Source organism: Schistosoma mansoni, assembly GCF_000237925.1.
Source record: "Schistosoma mansoni, WGS project CABG00000000 data, chromosome 1 unplaced supercontig 0010, strain Puerto Rico, whole genome shotgun sequence".
NCBI lineage: Eukaryota > Metazoa > Platyhelminthes > Trematoda > Strigeidida > Schistosomatidae > Schistosoma > Schistosoma mansoni.
The window spans coordinates 1,162,546-1,181,888 of record NW_017385987.1 but is presented as its reverse complement, the minus strand read 5'-3'; the positions used below and the strand labels follow the sequence as shown (position 1 = coordinate 1,181,888).

Genomic DNA, 19,343 nt, shown 5'->3' with positions numbered 1-19,343 from the left:
CATTTCATCATTTTTATTTATAAAAGTTTTAAAATACTACTCTACAAACTACATTTTCATAAAGTTACGTCTTAAAAAACTGTTTATCGATAAACGGTTGAAATACATGAAGTGTATGTAGGTCACTTAGGTCACCGAATTAAGAGTTATAAAGTCAGTTTTTTAGGTTAGTCCACTTGCTAGTTATTTATTAAAAGAAAATAACAGGGTTATAATGATTAAAACACTGAAGTACATTTACCAATGACACTAAGAAATATCATACTACTTAAACAAGTTAGAGGTTATATAGACTCATTAGATAAATGTATAATGTATCATAATATTAGAAAGCAGGCACATTCAACTGATAAGCTCCGAGTAGGAAGAAACGCACTTCCTAGATTTCACTACTAGCTACAGTTCATCCACACCAAAATAAATTGAGTAGATTAAAGTTTAAAGGATATGCTTTTATTGAAATAGTGTTATACACAAACAAATTTCCGTGATTAGATCCTATATAATTCCAAAATATCAAGTATAATTTAGTGTACTGTTAAGATAGAGAAATACATAGGGATTTCACATGGAATACAATTTATTTATGACCAAATTCAAAATTTACACGTGATTAGATCAAAATGTCCAAATGAAAATTACTAGAATAATTGAAACTGAAATGTTTAATTACCAAGTATATTAGTGTATAAATTTGGTCTACTCCAGATTAAACAGGTTCTGTGTTTATTTTTAGTTAAGGAAAACAAGAAACAAAATTTCGTTCTTTTGTTTCTATGATTATAATGTCTAAATTAGAATTTAATGTTTTAATCATTTGGTTGAGGTAAATGACATATGGTCAAACAATCTGAACAAACTAATTTACTTGGCAACTAATATTATCAGCCAAACTATAAGTAATCAGGTAATAATACGCATTGACAATAATCTGTAACTATCAAGATCATGCGTGACATGAATAGTTGCGCAAATGTTACATAAGGTTAATTTTACCTTAGAAGAGTATGCTGGTAAGCTTATACGGTGATGTCCAATTCAAATCATAATGTTCCTAATTTTATAACAGTTGTTATTGTTGATTATGGGAAATGAATTATATTACATAATCATTATAATGGAGTAGGGTGTAACTATGGTGAAGTAAATGAAGATGAAACTGTTGGCTAATCGTTTTGTAAATATTCATCAATATGACACAAACTAGAACAAGTATACACACGTCAACTTAATTTTAATTGTCATTTTAGATTGAAAGACATTACGTTTCACAAGCCACATATCAATAAAAAAATCCCAACTTGGCCCCATATGGTTCTAAAGACACACAAGAACATGCGACACTAAAAAAAACACCAGACCAATAGAAATGAAACCTATAATTATTAGTAATTGTTATTTGAGTATGTGTCTCATTTGTAGTCGTAGAGATTACTTAATTCTTCTCATTTTAGGCTATCATTCATGTAAAGTGTCCAGTGAAGTGTCAGTAGACATACTAAGAGAAACCAAGCTGAAAATTCAACTCAATGCGGCTCATGTAACCTAGGAATAATAAGGCTGCACTTCATGAAGCAATTTGAGCAGCAATGGAGATTGGGCTGATCCACTACACTGTCGTGAACTTGAATTACCTAAAAACTCACTAGATAATGTAATGACACTATGGTATTGAGAGTTTGTTCTAAGGTAGTGGTAGTGGAAGGGGAATCTATACCTATATGTATACTACGGAGTGCATGGGTATTTAACCCGTATATTTCATGTATTCGTTTAACACATAATTGCAATGTTAAGCATCTATCCGTATATGCACCATGGAATGCATAGGAATTAGATCCATGTATTTTATACATGTATGTAATGTATACTTGCTGAGGATTGAAGACTGGTTCTTATCGTTGTTAACATCTGGTAACCATTTGTGACCGGAACGTGGTTTATGAGAGCTTAGATCTTTCTTTTGCTTCTTAAATCTGTAAGACCCATTAGATCTGGTATTTTTATGACTTTTGCCCTATTAATTCTATCACGTGATAAGATCGACAATCAGAACACGACTTATACAATTTTAGCACTGTGCCATAACAATGACGTGTTGACCGGTACGAGCAACCTAACGTCCTTATTAGTACTTCTCGTTTAGCCCAGTCTGTTGAGTCCAGAACACCAATATCAGCTTCCACTATATGAATCATATATTTCAGATATACTTGGCTTATATACAAGAGAACCTAACCACATCATACCATAATATAAAAAAAGACAATTGTACAAGATTAAGTCAAAAAGTGGCTGTGATTGTGGAAAACTGCAAGTAATAAATTTGGAATAACTTAAGAATAGTAAGTCGTATAATAGTAGTCAATAGGTCAGATGGAAGTTTATAGCAAAAGGAATATAAATATATATGTATATATAATATAGTTAATTAAGAGTTATACAATAATAATATGTATATATATAGTAAAAGTTCATGAATAGTTCCCATAAGTTACCATAATTTAATCTTCGTTAGGATATACCAGGTAAAACGCCAGAGCGATGACCATAAACCGTACTTCGTAATTTCAAAAACAGGTTGGCACGAAATCCATTGTGGCTTGACCGTGGGAATAACATATCGTCAATAGGCGACTCTCCATTATGTCATGAAGTCATATGTGTCCTAGCGGGATATCAAACTGCAGGATACTGCATCCTGCCCTGATTTACATAATTCAAGAATGTGATCTTCATTTATTACTAAATCATTGTTGTACTCTAAAGTAACATCACTGGTATGGTAATTTTGTCTTTTCAGAGTGAGTTTTTTCCCATAATAATATAATCACCCTTCCAACATAGCTGACATTACCACTATTCACCATAAAAAGAAACAATCAGTGAACAAGTTAAACTTTTAAATCAAATCATTTTAAAAAAAAATGTATTGTTTGGTTTCTGTTTAAATGACAATAAATGTATAATTTTGAATGAATTGATCGGAAACTCATTTGTTCTATACCAAGCTCACAATGAAGTTCTTCTATTCAATCGAATGTCAAGATGATTTTGAGACTAATAATAAATAATAAATTTATAGTCAGAACAAAAATAAGCTACAGACATGTGATGAATAGGATAAGTAATGCACATACATACACTCACATAAAAAGCAGTCAAGTTAACAAGGGAATAATTAACAAAGTCAAATAGTGACTCAAGAAGAATGAACAAATTGGCTTGTCCGGAAGCCAGAATAAGTTATGTAGTAACCGACACTACAAGATATGTCATGCTGACCAGTGTAATTAACACAAAACTCTAGTCTAGGATATCCTATTGATAGCCTGTGACAGTTTAACAGTATCGTTATCACTCGTATATTTTTAACAGGTAGAATAATACACATTTATTTAACGTTAAGGTAAATCACCATAAACACAGGTGAATGAAATTTCAAAACGTTATCGTGATAATTATTCTCACTGAAAACTAATCAACTCAACAAACTGAAAGGCCGAGATTATTTTCTACGTTACTTCGTCAATCTAATCACATTCACATTGGTTTCTACTGTCAAACTTATTACAATTACAATAGGTGTGAACAAATATTATAACAATTCACTGTGGCAACTGAATACATATTGTACATTTAATTAGGTATTAACACATTGCGAAATTAATTTATACAGTTTACAAGTTCATATTGCATTGATGACTACGCATAATTGAAATACAAGTTGATTATATCATAAACTTAATGAATTTGTACTATTTAAATACGTGTTTAATTGACCATGTAATTCACTTTACAAATGGAATTACTCTTAACATTCGAATAATTTATGTTATACGCTATGTTGTCACTTGGATATAATTTCTCAGAAAAAATTGTTCGCTTATAACTTCGCATTTTCAGACAACCATTGACTAAACTGTACATCACTTGAATGTCAAGTGTAAATTAGGTGATGAAAAGTTTCAATATAAAAAGTTACAATACAATTATCTAAATATTCAGTTTATGAATATATAAATCTCGTTACCAATACTCAAACATTAATTAGTGATATATGGGAACTAATAAGTTATGTGTTAACGTATAACTAAAGATTTAACTATCTTTTTTATCATAAAACATAGAGTTGATATATTTTAAATATCGAGTATGTGGTGGTGGAGATTGTTAAATTCCATTGAAATCATAAACTGATCAAAGTTAGATAAACCATTGAAAACCTGGAAATAATAAACGTTTGTTTCGTTCCAGTATAGAACTACTCAATAGTGCACATCCACGACACTGGAAATAGGAATCGAACACACTACCTTTGGTCTCTCATGCAAAAGCTTTATCTCTAAGCCACTGACGTACAAGTTTAACTTCCATCACTCCACGATATCAGACGACCATCTTCCACTGTCGATAGTGGGTAACTGCCTCATACCTAACACTCTTTAACTCCACTGATCATAGTTGTCCCCTAGGAATCCGAAGGCTTTCTCTTGAGACTACTGTTTAGTGACCACATGATATTTGGTTGTATATGATTGTGGAGATTGTATTAAATAGTTCGAATATTAATCATGATAAAGATTTGCAGAAAATCCATTTCCAAGTTTACATAGACATTTAATTAGTTTGGATATGTAAAGCTTGTAAATCAGTATTGAAAATATACGTTAAATTCGTCATAATGCACATCATACACAAAGTCACAAAACGTTAAAAGTTTTATTTTCTACTTACTAGGATTGACATTCTACCTAATGGTCAATTTATTTGGGAATTGTCAAGTTAAACCTCGGTAATGATATTTACGGAGTTATTCTTGTGAGGTTTATGTCTGATAAGTAAAGGAAAATCTTAACAAACTAGAAAAATTACAACATTTTAGAACTAAGTGTTTCTTTCTAATTGAAACTGAAAACTTCCGCTTGAAGCAATATGGCTCAAATATTCTTTTTTATTATTGACAAATTTGTCAAAAAAGCCACAGCCTTTTTTTCTTGATCTAAGTGAGTAAGAACTGTTAGACAATCATGTAGATCGTAGTATAAAGTAAAATGAGTTTTAAGTACATATGCAAGTCCGATTTAGGCAAAATGAAAATATAAAATGATCAACGATAAAAATCAAACAATACTCTGAGGCAATAAGTGATTAACATCAAATTTTGTTGCCAGATATTGTACAACAAAACTTGATAAAAATGTGCTTAAGTAGAACTCAAACATAATTAACAGTTTGGCCCAACAACTAAGTCAGTAAATTGTTGGACTATCAAACTTCAAACTTCTTTTGTTCAATTCTTTCTGCATCCAGGTTATTATTCGATATTTATGACACAGAAAGTATTCCACACTTTTCGTCCTTCAATAAAAACCATAAAATTCTTATCATGATATCTCTTCTGTTCGACAACGGAAGTGTTTCACATCAAGAATTGTGGGTCAAAGATCACATCGAACTTTTACAGATTTATAATCTCATTTAATTTAGAAATCTCCTACATTGATAGTTATTACTCCATTGTAACTACAACCTAAGATAGTCCTTTGTTGTATGTATAGAGTTCTTTTATGCGTTCAAAAACACTAATCGTCAGAATAATGTATAATCGATTCCCTAATCTATATCTAATAAAACGTGTACTCTGAAAACAAAAGAATTAAATATAAAGTGTGATATTGTCACACATTTCTGTACAATGATTAATCTATTTAGTGTGAACACTATATGAATTAACAATTAAAAATTAATTTGATTTCTTATGTTTCCATTGTTATTTCTAATTTCTATCGATAGTACGTGCCAAATAAGAAAATGATAAACAGATCAGTATCCAACTTCAATGTCATAAAAAAATAATGGTATTTAAGACACATGTTTACACCTTCAATACGTTAATGAAATAAATCATGATGTTACATTATACATTTAGTGAATTCGTGTAAAGAAATTAGGGAACCTATACTGTGAGCGTTAAAAAAAATGCAAAAATTCTGAATAATTCCATGTAGAATAGTGAATTTGACTTATAATGAATATATAAAAGAAACTAATTCCAGTATGACTGCTGTTATCTGTATGGATAACTATGGCTTCACAAATTCATTGTGTAATATAAGTTGTTTTCATACAAGCGTTTCAGAAATAGTATTCGAAATTTCACCCTATCACTTCTAATTTGAATTGTCGAATAGTCTTAATTTCATACATTTATGTAATTGGTAATTGTTATCGATTGCTTTCATTACTAAATGGAAGTTCATCTGAAGTTCTTACTGTGTCGTCAGACTACGTTCTCTCTTGTTTTTCTATTTTCGAGATATACTCACACACTTTGTTATAAGTGTTCTTCCAGTACAAACATATCATCAGGCTAGATGTGAACTAATATATTTCCTAATTTATGAGTAAGTTTAGATAAAAGCAAACCTATTGTGCTTAAAAAAATCATCCTATTTCACATAGATAATCCTTTAAACAAATGAAGTTGAGTCTTTAGCACTTCGTCTAAAATACTTCTAATTAAGTGAGATAGCAGAAATTTTCACTGAGAACTACAATCACAATGCTAGCTCCTACATGTTATGAAGCATATTAATAGAAAAGAATAAAAATTCCTAACATAATTCATTTCTGATATAAGTTGTGGGAGTGACCGCTTAAGAAAACCATCTCCTTAGGTTTGGGCACTTGAACAATATCCGAGTCCATACACAAATTTGATGATAACTACTTTTGTGTAGTGCATATACATTTTGTTGACCTTTGAAACAATGTTTCTGTCTTCAAAAATAATTGAATGAATGTATATGCCAAACTCTTAAAGTTCCAACATTTTTACTACAGACATCAACAATTTTGATTATTTTATTTATTTATTTGAACTTTAGGAGATGCAGTCTCATGGTAGCCAGTGACCAACAATAGGTTCATATGCCATTTGTTACCTCAGAATCCTTGAGCCTATGTGTACCATTGGTTTGGAATCAGGGTTTTCAAACTCCCCTAGGTAAACCCTCCGCTGAAAGTGGATAGGACACACAATGAGGAAAGCAGCCAACTGCGTCACAAGGCAAACCCTCACTTGGAATCCTGAAGGTCAAAAGAGAAGAGGAAGACCGAAGAACACATTACACCGAGAAATGGAAACGGATATGAGAAGAATGAACAACAACTAGATAGAACTAGGAAGGAAGGCCCGGGATAGAGTGAGTTAGAGAATGCTGGTCGGTGGCTTATGCTCCATTGGGAGTAACAGGCGTAAGTAAGTAAGTAAATACACTAATTACATATATATCGATTAAGGTATGTGCGTATGTGTATGAGTACATTTTTGTGATAAGCGTGAATTATGATAGAATCGAACAGAAATAATACAAACCTTTCAACAGTTATTATGGTTAACGTTTGTAGACAAAACAGAGAGATAGAATGAAACATAATAGCAGGTGAGTACATCATCGATACCTATACCATCTCGTCAAAACTCCGATATCTAGATATCCTGTTATTAAACTAATATCTAGTATCCTTCATGTTAATACCTGAAAAAAAAAGTACCATTATCATCATATCAACGTCAATGAAGCAACATAATTGATCTATCCCATTTGAACCGTGTAACTGTAATGTAATTATCAGTCTTTTACAGTCTTCAAAGGTTAATATTACTAAGTGACTCATGAACAATATGTTTGTACAAAAAAAGGATACTGAATTGTTAATATTTCCCAATGTACTTACTCATTTGCACTTTTGAGAAGTTTACCGGTGAAAATCAATAATCATTATCTGTTTACTGAGTGGGTGTCAAATCCCAAAGAGGACCTACTGAAGTGACCTTTAAATATTTTTTGGCATACAGCCATTTGTAACTACTTTATTCACATCATATTCATGATTGAGCATCTATATATCACTTTAAAAAAAACATATTAATCACAGGAAACACAATCAGGAAGTTTAATCATGTCTGTGCACTTATTCTTCCTTAATCCTTAAATTGATAATCACAAATCCCGACGACAGTTGTAAATAAGCAAACTATTAGGAGACTGATTATTGAGGAATTTTTTAAATTAGGTTTGCCATCTTCATTCTGAAATAAAAGGAAATATTTCCACTGAAAAAAGACAGAATAAAAGACCGTTTAAGCATTTATTCAAAATAATGACTTCATTGGCTTATGTACGCGTAATGTTCAGGTGAAACTTATAAAATATACCATGTTTTAAGAATTATTAAATCTAACCTTTAAAATAAACAAAAAAACAAAACAAAATCAATTCGACTTTCATTTATAGTGAAACAATAGTGATGAGTTGTTGCTAGCATGATCATGGAAATTATGATTATCAAAATAGAATACATGAATGTATTTTAAAAGAATATATATATGGCGTGACATTTTCAAATGTTTTAGACGTTATATTTTCCTCTATAGAAATATTGTAATTAACAGTCCTGTTTTCAGTTTGTTTGAAGTGAGTAATTTTCATTGCGAACCGTATGTGCTCACATGCTACTATAAAACTCTTACAAATTATCTCAACTCCAAATTCTAAACAACTCAAGTCCAAACAATTCAGTTGTTAACATATTTTCCTATTTGTCTGCCCTTGAAAGAAAGAAACAGTACTGGTCTAACATTGATCCATTCATGATCTCAATCAAAATTTAACAACCTCCATAACCCTATACTGATAATAATCATGTGCTCACTAGTGACTAGCTTCGAGATAAATTCCCTGGAGTTCTACAGGGGAGCTGTGACCAGTGGAATTCAACCATGTCTGGCGTGAGGCAGTTACTCACTGAGGACAATGATAAACGGTCACATAATATCGTGGATTGGTTGAAGTTCGACATAAACACCGACGGATGTCTGCTTAGTTGTTTAGAGATTAAGCGTTCGCATGTGAGATTAAAGGTATTGGGTTCTAGTCCTGCATGCAGGATCATGGGTGCGATCGTACAGGGCTTCCAGGTTCTCCTTCGTGATCTAACATTGATCGATTCATGATCTCAATTAAAATAAGTTAGTATTCGTAAATCCTATACATCATGAATGAAAATTAGTTGCACCAACAGAACTGATAGAACACTTTCATTAATTAAATATGAGTGGTAGGTATTAACTGTTAAAAACATTTTAGATTTACGTTTTGAAATAATTGCGATTTGAAATTATGTTGCACACAAAATTGGTTGCGACATTACACAACTGGGGTTGGGAATATCTACCATTTTAAAACCTATCGCTACTGCTAATACTACTACTACTGTATTGAATGAAGACTCCAGTGGGGAAGAGAAACTTACTGTTTGATGCAAAATCACAGTGTCTTCGTGAAGTACGAAAATCATACATTAAATACTTCAGCTGCACATCTTTCATCAATTGTCCTTACAGGTTTCATTACTCTCTGTTTTTATTCTGTTCTCTTCAGTTCATTCTTCTCAATCATTTGGTACCAGGCACTCCACTTCTGATTGGTGTTACATACTACTTGTGTAGACAGACATTAGTAGCATACACCACACTATTACTACTACACCTACCACTACATCTACTACTACTACTACTACTATTATTACTATTACTACTACTACTAATTATTATTATCATTATTATTATTAATTTTCAACTAATCATATCAACTGACAGATTCTAAACAAGTTATGTTCTGTCATAGTTTAATTCATGAACTGATCATAGCTAAACACTACCATGGCAAGCCAAGAAATACTGGACAGCTGTTTCATCCTGCCACAATGAAACAGTGATCAAATTTACTGCATTTATTTATGGCTGTGAAATAAAATTTCCATTCAATACAAACATACATGTAGTTAAGTGATTACACCATTGAACGAAACCAATGAATATTTTTAAGTGTGTGTAATTATTATTCATGATAGACAATTTCACGTGTCAGTAATAATAATAATAATAATAATTTATGCTTCTATTTATGTGAACACATTAATAAACACTTATTTTAATGATCATTCACTTGATAATGACGTAATTGTTTAGTTAGTTGATTATGCTAATGTACTCTGAACTAAATGGTAGGTAGGTAATCGTCAATATTATAGAAGGAGTTTATTATTTTCAACAATACACTAATTCTATTGTTAAATTATTTAGGATCCTATTCTGACAAATTTAAATGATTTGTTTGCTTACTGTAATGTGTATGTGCGGTCCCACACAGATTGAAAAGATAAATGTGCCTGTCATGTTGTGTGAAAGTTCATGTGGGTATTTGAATTTTGAATAAATTGAATTAAATTACCACTTTGTATTACACTTTCTTATTAGGTTATGATGTAACTAGTGAATTTAAATAGATGTATTCATGTCATTTGTCCACTTATAGAAATATTTTCAATTGATGATTGCATCATTTAATCATTCAGAGAAAAAAATATTATCAGAAGGGGTATTGTGGAGATTTAGTAATTTCATAGTTGAAAGCGTGAGTCAATTGCTGCTAGACCACCAGGGAAAACCTGGAAGCATTAGACGGCCGTTTCGTCCTATTGTGGGACTCCTCAGCAGTGCGCATCCACAACCTCGCCTCGCGAGATTCGAACACAGGACCTACTAGTCTGGCGCGAGAGCACTTAACCCCTTCAGATAATAATAATAATAATAATCATATGCTCACTAGTGACTGACTTCGAAAAGTAAATCCAGGAGTTCCAGTGAGAAGCAGTGACCAGTGGAGTTCAAACCACGTCTGTTGTGAGATAGGAACTCACTGAAGACAACTGGTGAACGGTTGCTCAATTTCGTGGATTGGTTGGAGTTAGACATAAACACCACCGAATGTCGGCTCAGTGATCTATCGGTTAAGTGCTCTGGCACGAGACTGGTTGGTCCTGGGTTCGAGTCTCACGAGGCGAGATCGTGGATGCGCACTGCTGAGGAGTCCCACAATAGGACGAAACGGCCGTCTAGTGCTTCCAGGTTTTCCCTGGTGGTCTAGCAGCAATTGACTCACGCTTTCAACTATGAAAAAAATATTAGCCAACAACTTTGATTAACCGGAGAACAAAACATTTAATGATTAAACGACTATTCACTTACACTCTATTTTTAAACTTCTCTAAGGAGAGAAAGACTGTTCCTGTTTTCTCAATCTGGAATAGATTCTCATGTTATCTAATTCTGTAGTTTTAACCCAACACCTCAAAATCCTTGAACTTGATCTTTAAATATTTCCCATCATCTAAATTTGGAAATTCCAACTACAATACTGATATAATCAGTTACTATTAAAAATTCCCCCCTGGTATTGCAATAAGTTAATCGATTTAAGAAGAAAACATATATAAAATGTAAAAGAATTAATCTCTTTTATAAATTTCCATAGAGTATTGGGAACATCAACTCCGTCTTCTCATTGCTCTATTGAAATTTATAAAATGAATTATAAAAATCAATGAATAGTCGCCCATGCACATCTGCACATACTTTGTTACACATTTTATTTTATTGTATTAATCTTTCAAGTGTAATCTTTATTGATAGCTTGGTTGAATAAGTCAGTAAAATTGTATTTATGACCATTCTTATTGTTCATGAAAGCACTGTATGTTAACGTAATAAAAAAAACAACGGATCAAAATAGTAAAATTGGTGGAATTTCAGTGATATATTCAATCAATCTCCGTTATACCATTTTGATTTAGGTGATATTTATTAGTTTCCGTAAAATTCCATGATCATATTAATCCTTTCAACTATCATAAATTCATTACAGATTATTTCAAGTAGCCGTATCTATTGTTATAGAGTATGTCATTGTCTGAAGGGTTTTATGCATGAATTATCATATATGTGGATTTGTGGGAATGATTGTATACTGTTAGAGCAGAACATATGAGTATAATACGCTCTTTTTGAAAAGAAATTTACTATGAGCAACAATGTATTTACAAATGATCTAGTTTATCAGATATTACATAAACGCATACAATCATTATTTAGATGTAGCTACAATTTCCATATATCTTTTTTATTGAACAGTGTATGCATAATTCATAAGCTGTTTAAAATCCCTTCTTTAAATCAAACAATATGTATAGTGTGTGTTATATTTAATTGATTGTTGACTAGGTAGTGACCAGTGTCAGAGATATCTCAGTCCTACAATAGGTCAGTTACTGCCTGGATAACTTAGTGGTCACGTCTCTGACTGTGAAACCGGGTGACACGAGATCGGATTCACCAGGAAGCATCGGTTCCCTCAGGATTATAGGTACACCATGCTATCGAGTACAAAAACCGTGGTCCAGGATTTCCTGTCAAATGCCTCCAAATACCACCTTAACTTGATGTTATACAAGTCATCCTAGATTATTCAACCATTATTGTGCATTACATGTATTTCTATCATATTAGACATTGTAGATTTACTACGTAAATGAAATGTATTTAATATATTTATGATAATTTTGTTGTTTCTACCATCGAAAGTAACATCTACCAACGAGAATAACATCTTTTAAAAACATTAGAAAATTTCCCGTATATAATCATGAAACCTATCACCAGAAATATATAATAAGAGATTAGAGCTAGTAAATGAATCGAACGAACCTTATAAATAAGAGATAGAAATCTATTCGAAGTTTCATGTATTTTAAACAAATTATGTGATTTATGATGTCTGTCAACATAAGTAGCATGCACCACAGTACTTTTAATAGTTGAATTCACGAGTCATTCTAAGATAGACCATTATTAAAAATCTGGAAACACTGGACGGCCATTTCTTCCTAGTATGAGACTCCTAAGCAGTGCACATCTATGATCCTGCACGAACCAGGGACCTTCGGTCTCTCGCGCGAACACTCAACCTCTAGACCACTGAACCGACTGGCATTCAAAGGTGTTAATGTTTAACTTCGATCAATCCATCATCTCGCGCGACGCTCTTTCCATTCTCTGAAGGGGATAACTGTCTCCACTCTATTGAAAATAAAGTCATGGAGAAAGTGCGTGTGAGAATTCTCTCGAATAACTTGATAACAAATTGTGCAATCTATCGACGTAAGGGAACTGTCACACGTATTGATGCTTTCTGTTTCAAAAAGTAGAAACTATTTAAATCAGTATAATAACTCAGTAAAAAGGATTACACGACCGATATTATATATTCATGCACAATAATGATAATAATAATATAGTTATAATAATGTTTTTTTCAAGTATGAGTTGGGTACAGTTGCAAATATGTAGGAAATACCCTTGATATCTAGAAGAATAATGCTAAATATCACAATCATTTTAAATCAGTACAGTAATAATGAAGTCTTTACTGAATTTAGACCTAATCCTGTAACGATTATCAATAGTGCAAATAATATACCTTATTATTGATGAATGATAAATAATCAGTATTTTCAGAAGACGAGTTCAAAACAGATAGAATATTAAATTTAAAACATAATAAATTATAAGTAAAGATGAATAGTGGCTAGTAGTGGAATCCAGAACGCGCGTTTCGTCCTATTTGGAACTCTTCAGCTAGATGTGCCTGCATCTCAGAGCTGATGCTCACTCTGGGACTCGAACCCAGTACCTTTCGCTTCAAATACCATCGCGTTATCCACTCAGCTACTGATTTCTGATAGCCAATAAGAGACTGAGCAGTTGCAGTCCTAAACATCAATGGGAAAATTCAAACAAACAATACCAAATGAATTATAATAAATTGATTAATAGAAGCCTAAAATGTACAGTAGAATAAAATGTAATGAAAGAAAACTTAATTTCAACCATTTCGAAATGATTTTCTAACAAGACTTACATGTCTAAGATATCAATGATCCTATAAAGTTCTGTTTTTCATGTTGCAAGCTAGGTTCCTGTTCTACATGGGTATTCAAACATCCTTAAGGATTGAGTATTAATGACTAATCACATTATACTTAATAACACTAATAATTAAAGGCACGACAGATAATACAAGTGAAAAGTATTCATTGTGAAAATGTCAGTAGATTGAATGAATAAGAAATGGCTTGTCTAAGACTAATCGATTCATATATAATCACCATATCACAGTACGAATTAAAGGGTGAACTAAAAATCTACTTTTAAATGTGATAGTTTATTTGAAAAGAATTCAGTAAAGTAGGTTAAGCCTAAAACGAAAAGGACAACGGAAGCTACAACAAACATTAAAAACTTCCCATTACATCGAATAAGACAAATTATTAGGGTTATTATTGACTAATAATAGTACTACTATTTAGCATTAATATATACATATACCTACATGAAACATGGATTATCAGTGTGAGTGAAGTTCTCTGTGTAAATCGTTTTACCAAGTATTTTATTACTTGTGTTAAGTTAGATTACATTTATTAAAACCTTTGATATAAGACTAAAAGTTACATTTTCTCATGTCTGAAATGTACTAAGTTTAGTAGTGCATGTTAAATATTAAATCGAAAGATATGGTTACTTCATTAATTGTTGGAATGTGTGAACATGTGTCATTAACACAATTATTTAATCATTTTGTTTTGATAACATTTATATTGTATAATGATTTGTTCATCATATTCCCATTGTTATTTGTAGTTATCACCTTCTGTCGATAGATAACAATAACAACAGTTAAAACGTAAGAAAACAAAAGTGATCTATAACTGTTACTTCATATGCTGTATTCATTGTGTTAACACATTAGATTGAATGGAGATCTTGAGAAATGTTAAACGACTACTAGCGTGACCTATATATGAGTATATTTTTCGATGAATGGATGTCGGATAACGATTTGTAAATAATAAGATACACTTTTGATTACTTCAGTTAGAAAATGTGAGTTAATTTTCTACTTGAAATACTTTTATCTTCAGTAGTAAAGGATTACACAATGTTATCATACAATGTTATCATTATGATTGAAAAATAAAATGGAATGAAATATTTTCACAGTTGAAATTACGAGTTGATCTAAGCTCGATTACTACTGAAAACCTGGAAGCACTAGAAAACTGCTCGTCAACCAGAACCAACTAATCCCAGATGAAAATGAATCGAATACTTTCAGGATTTATAATAAAGTTTTTTACTCTCAGCGTAATAAGTTGATATTCAACAGTTTACGTTTCTAAACTATGAAGCAAAACAGTTGTCGTGTGATTTCTGTATTTCTACAGACAGGAATTTCATCCTAGTATGGAACTCATCAATGGTGGTCGAATACGCCCCTACCGTCGGGTATCGAGCTTATAACCCAGACGTCAGATACTTGAATATTCAACTCCTAGGTAGCGGGCTTAATCCCGTTTAGTGGAGTCGCGCGTATGAACTGCTAACCAGTCCCATATTGAGACTGAAATGCTTTCGAGTCCCTTCTAGTTTTCAATAATATTCTAGGTAAGATTGGCTTGTCATTTAAACTATGAGGCTTTTACAGCTTTCACAAAACCTTATAATGGTAAAAGTATAATTATTTATGAATTTAAATAAGTTCACTTCATCAACTAAAAGCAAATTGAAACAACCATTTATTAAACCGTTTTTATTCTTTGGTTATTTTGTCACAGATTATTTCATTTGATATCTTTTGTTTATTTAACCAGGGAAAAGAAAACAAAAACAAGGGCCAAGCCCAACAATTCGAGTAATTCCACCGTTTACTCTTGAGTCTCACTAAATATTTTCGGTTAACCAATGTTTTCATAACATTTATAGACAAAAATAATCCATTGAATGTCTCGCTTCTTTTTTTACTTGATTTAGATATTTATTTCCAGGTAACGGATTTGGATCATGTTCTGTAAGATATTTTAGGATATATATATCCGTATACCATGAAGATTGCTATCTTGTAATAAAAATACATAAGATTTATGTGATTTGTATAAGATCTTATGGACAAAATAGATTGGCGAGGAAATAAGATGAAAAAATTCGTGTGAATCCAACAAACGATATGATAAATTGTAAATTATAAAAATAACTTCATCATTTATTTGAACACATAAATATTGGTACGAAGGGGAACCAGATATATATGCGCTACACAAATCAAATGAAATTTGTGTGAGGGCTGTGATACTGCCCGGGTGCCCAAACCGAAGCAGGTGGTTTTCTTAGGGGACCACACCAGAAGCCTTCGACCTAAAGGTCTGATCCACAAGGCAGTGGAGCATCGTCAGGAGATGCAGTTCCATGGTAGCCGGTGACCAACGATTGATTCATACACCAATGGAAATAATAACTTATTAGTATAAAGAAAAAATAACACTATCGATTCGCCATTCCCTGTGTACTTTATGACATACAAGATAAATTGTAAAAGATAGATGTTCGCTTTCCCGTCAATAATGACTTTTTATAAATAGTTATACGTGCATAAGTATTGCAAAATATTGAAGTACGTTAGATGAATGATTTTGTATCATTTAAGGCGTTTATATATTTAGTGGAGTTCTTTTGACAATGAAGACTTCGTCATGGATTGATATCAACTGGAAAACTATTCCAAACCACATTGATGCGGACAGCTGTATTCACCCTAGTTTTATTATCGTTGTAAGGTTCCCACCTACGACCACGTTCGAGGAAGCATAGAAATGATTAAATGAATAGTTTATTTCTAAGAAATTTCTTACAATTTCTAATAGTGTCTTTTTATAAAACTGGAGTGGTAATACTGTAGAGTATGATTTGTACAGTACATTTGAGTTTTACAGCAATGAGCATTTAGAAATTATAATATTGATTATTCGAACTCGATCTTAGAAGTTTTTCACATTATATTCAATCAGCATAAAGTGACATAAAAAGTCCTAGACATTTCAGATTACTTACTTGTATAGTGTTTCATAGCTTTGGAGATTATATGTTGTCCTGTAGACATCTTTTCATCAAACCACTCTTTTGTTTTATGTCTCAGTGGGTGATATTTGTATGTCATAATTTTTCATGAGATTCATATTCTAAGCTGTTGAATGCCGACAACATTAACAAACTAGCTATGAATTACAAGATTATTCTTTCATGTTTTCTTCTTTTCCAATACATATTTTTATATCATCACTAACAAAAATAGTTCATTTACAATCAGCTTGAAATTAACATGTCAGTGCTGAATAAATATTGAGTTGTTATGTGCATACTCGTGCTAGCTCGTGTCCTACTGATTAGTTTTAACTGAATATCTAACTAAATCTTTTATCTTTATGTACCCTACCATTCTTAAGCCCTTATTTATGATGATGATGATGATTATGTAATTTCATTTATTTCCCAAAATTAACATGACAACTGTTATGAAATTAGGAACATTATGATTTGTTTTAGATGTCATCATACAGGGTTGCCAGCATATTCATCTAAAATATAATTATCATGATGCAACATTTGCGCAACGATTCATGTCACGCAAAATCTTAATATTTACAAATGATTGTTAATGAATATTATTAGCCGAATACTTGTAGTTTGGTCTAGGAAATTAGTTACCAAGTCAATTTGTTTTGATTTATATTGTTTAACCATATGTCGATTATTATAGTCAAATTAGAAAACCATTAGCAAATTGTATCTACACAAACTCATATATTAAATGAAGTTTAATTTTACACAATTTTTTAAGTACATGGTAACGTAGTTAGCTAGTACTCATATTTAGTTTGTTAATATGTGGGAGAATTTTCAAAATTAACAGTTCCTAAGATCATTATTGTTTGTAGGGCCAGTGAAATATCACAGAACCCTAAACAAATCATCCGGCACTTAAGTCACTGAATATCGAACAGTTTACTGATCTCCACCAAGGTCAGGGACAACCAACGCATATCAGTCGATTGCACCCCATGCACTGGCCCATGCAGCAGTGGTCGTACTCTCTTCCTTGTACCTACTAGTACTAATAGATTTCTGTAATAACGTTGTTTGTTCTGTATGGTTATCAAAGCAGACATAGTACTTGGATACGACGTAAAGGTAATCCACATTAGGTACTAACCGTGAGGCGTGACTTCGATGTTAGCTGGCTCTCAATTATTTGATGCAGATCATCTACGGTAGTGGTCTACATGTTTAATGTATTAATAACTTAATTTAGTCTACTATAAAGTGACAATTAATCATAGTTTTCATTCACTTCTTAGTATTGATCAAGTTCTATTGATCATTTTTCATTTTAATCACTAAATGAAAGGATCGTGCATTAGAATTCAGTTTATTTTAATATTCCGCAGTTGAAAATAATATTCATTTGGAGACGGTTGACCTATGTTCGTACTAGTCAATGCATGTTACACAAAGAATAAATGAAAAAATCTGTTGTGAATTCAAGCTTAAGGTTGTTTTAACAATTACGATTTTACAACTTTGATTGAGATCATGAATCGATCAATGTTAGACCATCAATGAAAACCTGGAAGTGTAATGTATGCTACAAGTGTCGACAGACAAAAGTAATATGTAACACCAATTGGGAGTGAAAACCCCGACAACAGAAAGCTAGAAAGATCGAGTTGAAGAGAATAGAAGGGAGAATAGAAAGAAACTGTAAACTTAGAGTCATACAGAATGTGAAAGACAAATGATGGACATTTGCAAATGAAGAATTCACTGTATGATCTTTATATTTTGCCAAGATACTCTATAATTCTGTACTAGCTTACATTGGTTATCCCTACTTGTGTTCTCGTTCACAACAGAAACATTGGACGGCCGCTTTTTGCGGGATCACGAATGCGTACTGCTCAAGAGTTCCATACCAGGACGAAACAGCCATCCAGTGCTTCCATATTTTCAATAGTAGTCTAACATTGATCGATTCATGATCTCGAACAAAACTCAACAATCTCAACAACCCTGTACTGATAATTTTACAATTGTTAATATTAGACGTTTTATTTATCTTATTCTTTTTTTTATTATATCCTGTTATATTTAACAGAATATATATTGTATAGTTGAAATCATGAGTCTATTGAAGCTAGACCACCATTGGAAAACTTGAAAGCACTGGACGACCGTTTCGTCTTATTGTGGGACTCCTCAGCAGTGCGCATCCACGATCCCACCTCGCGAGATTCGAACCCAAGACCTTTTTTTTTTTTTTTTTTTTTTTTTTTTTTTTTTTATTTTTTGTTTTTTTTTTTTTTTTTTTTTTTTTTTTTTTTTTTTGTTTTTTTTTTTTTTTTTTTTTTTTTTTTTTTTTTTTTTTTTTTTTTTTTTTTTTTTTTTTTTTTTGTTTTTTTTTCTTTATATAGTTTTTTTTTTTTTTCCTTTTTTTTTTTTTTTATTTCCGATTTTTTTTTTTTTTTTTTTTTAGTTATTTTTTTTT

At 31.8% G+C, this 19,343-nt stretch overlaps 1 non-coding gene across 1 annotated transcript; it reads right to left on the bottom strand.

Annotated features, from left to right (window-relative positions):
- Positions 1-13,573: 13,573 nt before the first annotated feature.
- Positions 13,574-13,640, bottom strand: Smp_tRNA_00332_Pseudo_TTG.1.1. The gene has a single exon. It is a non-coding gene (tRNA).
- Positions 13,641-19,343: the final 5,703 nt, after the last annotated feature.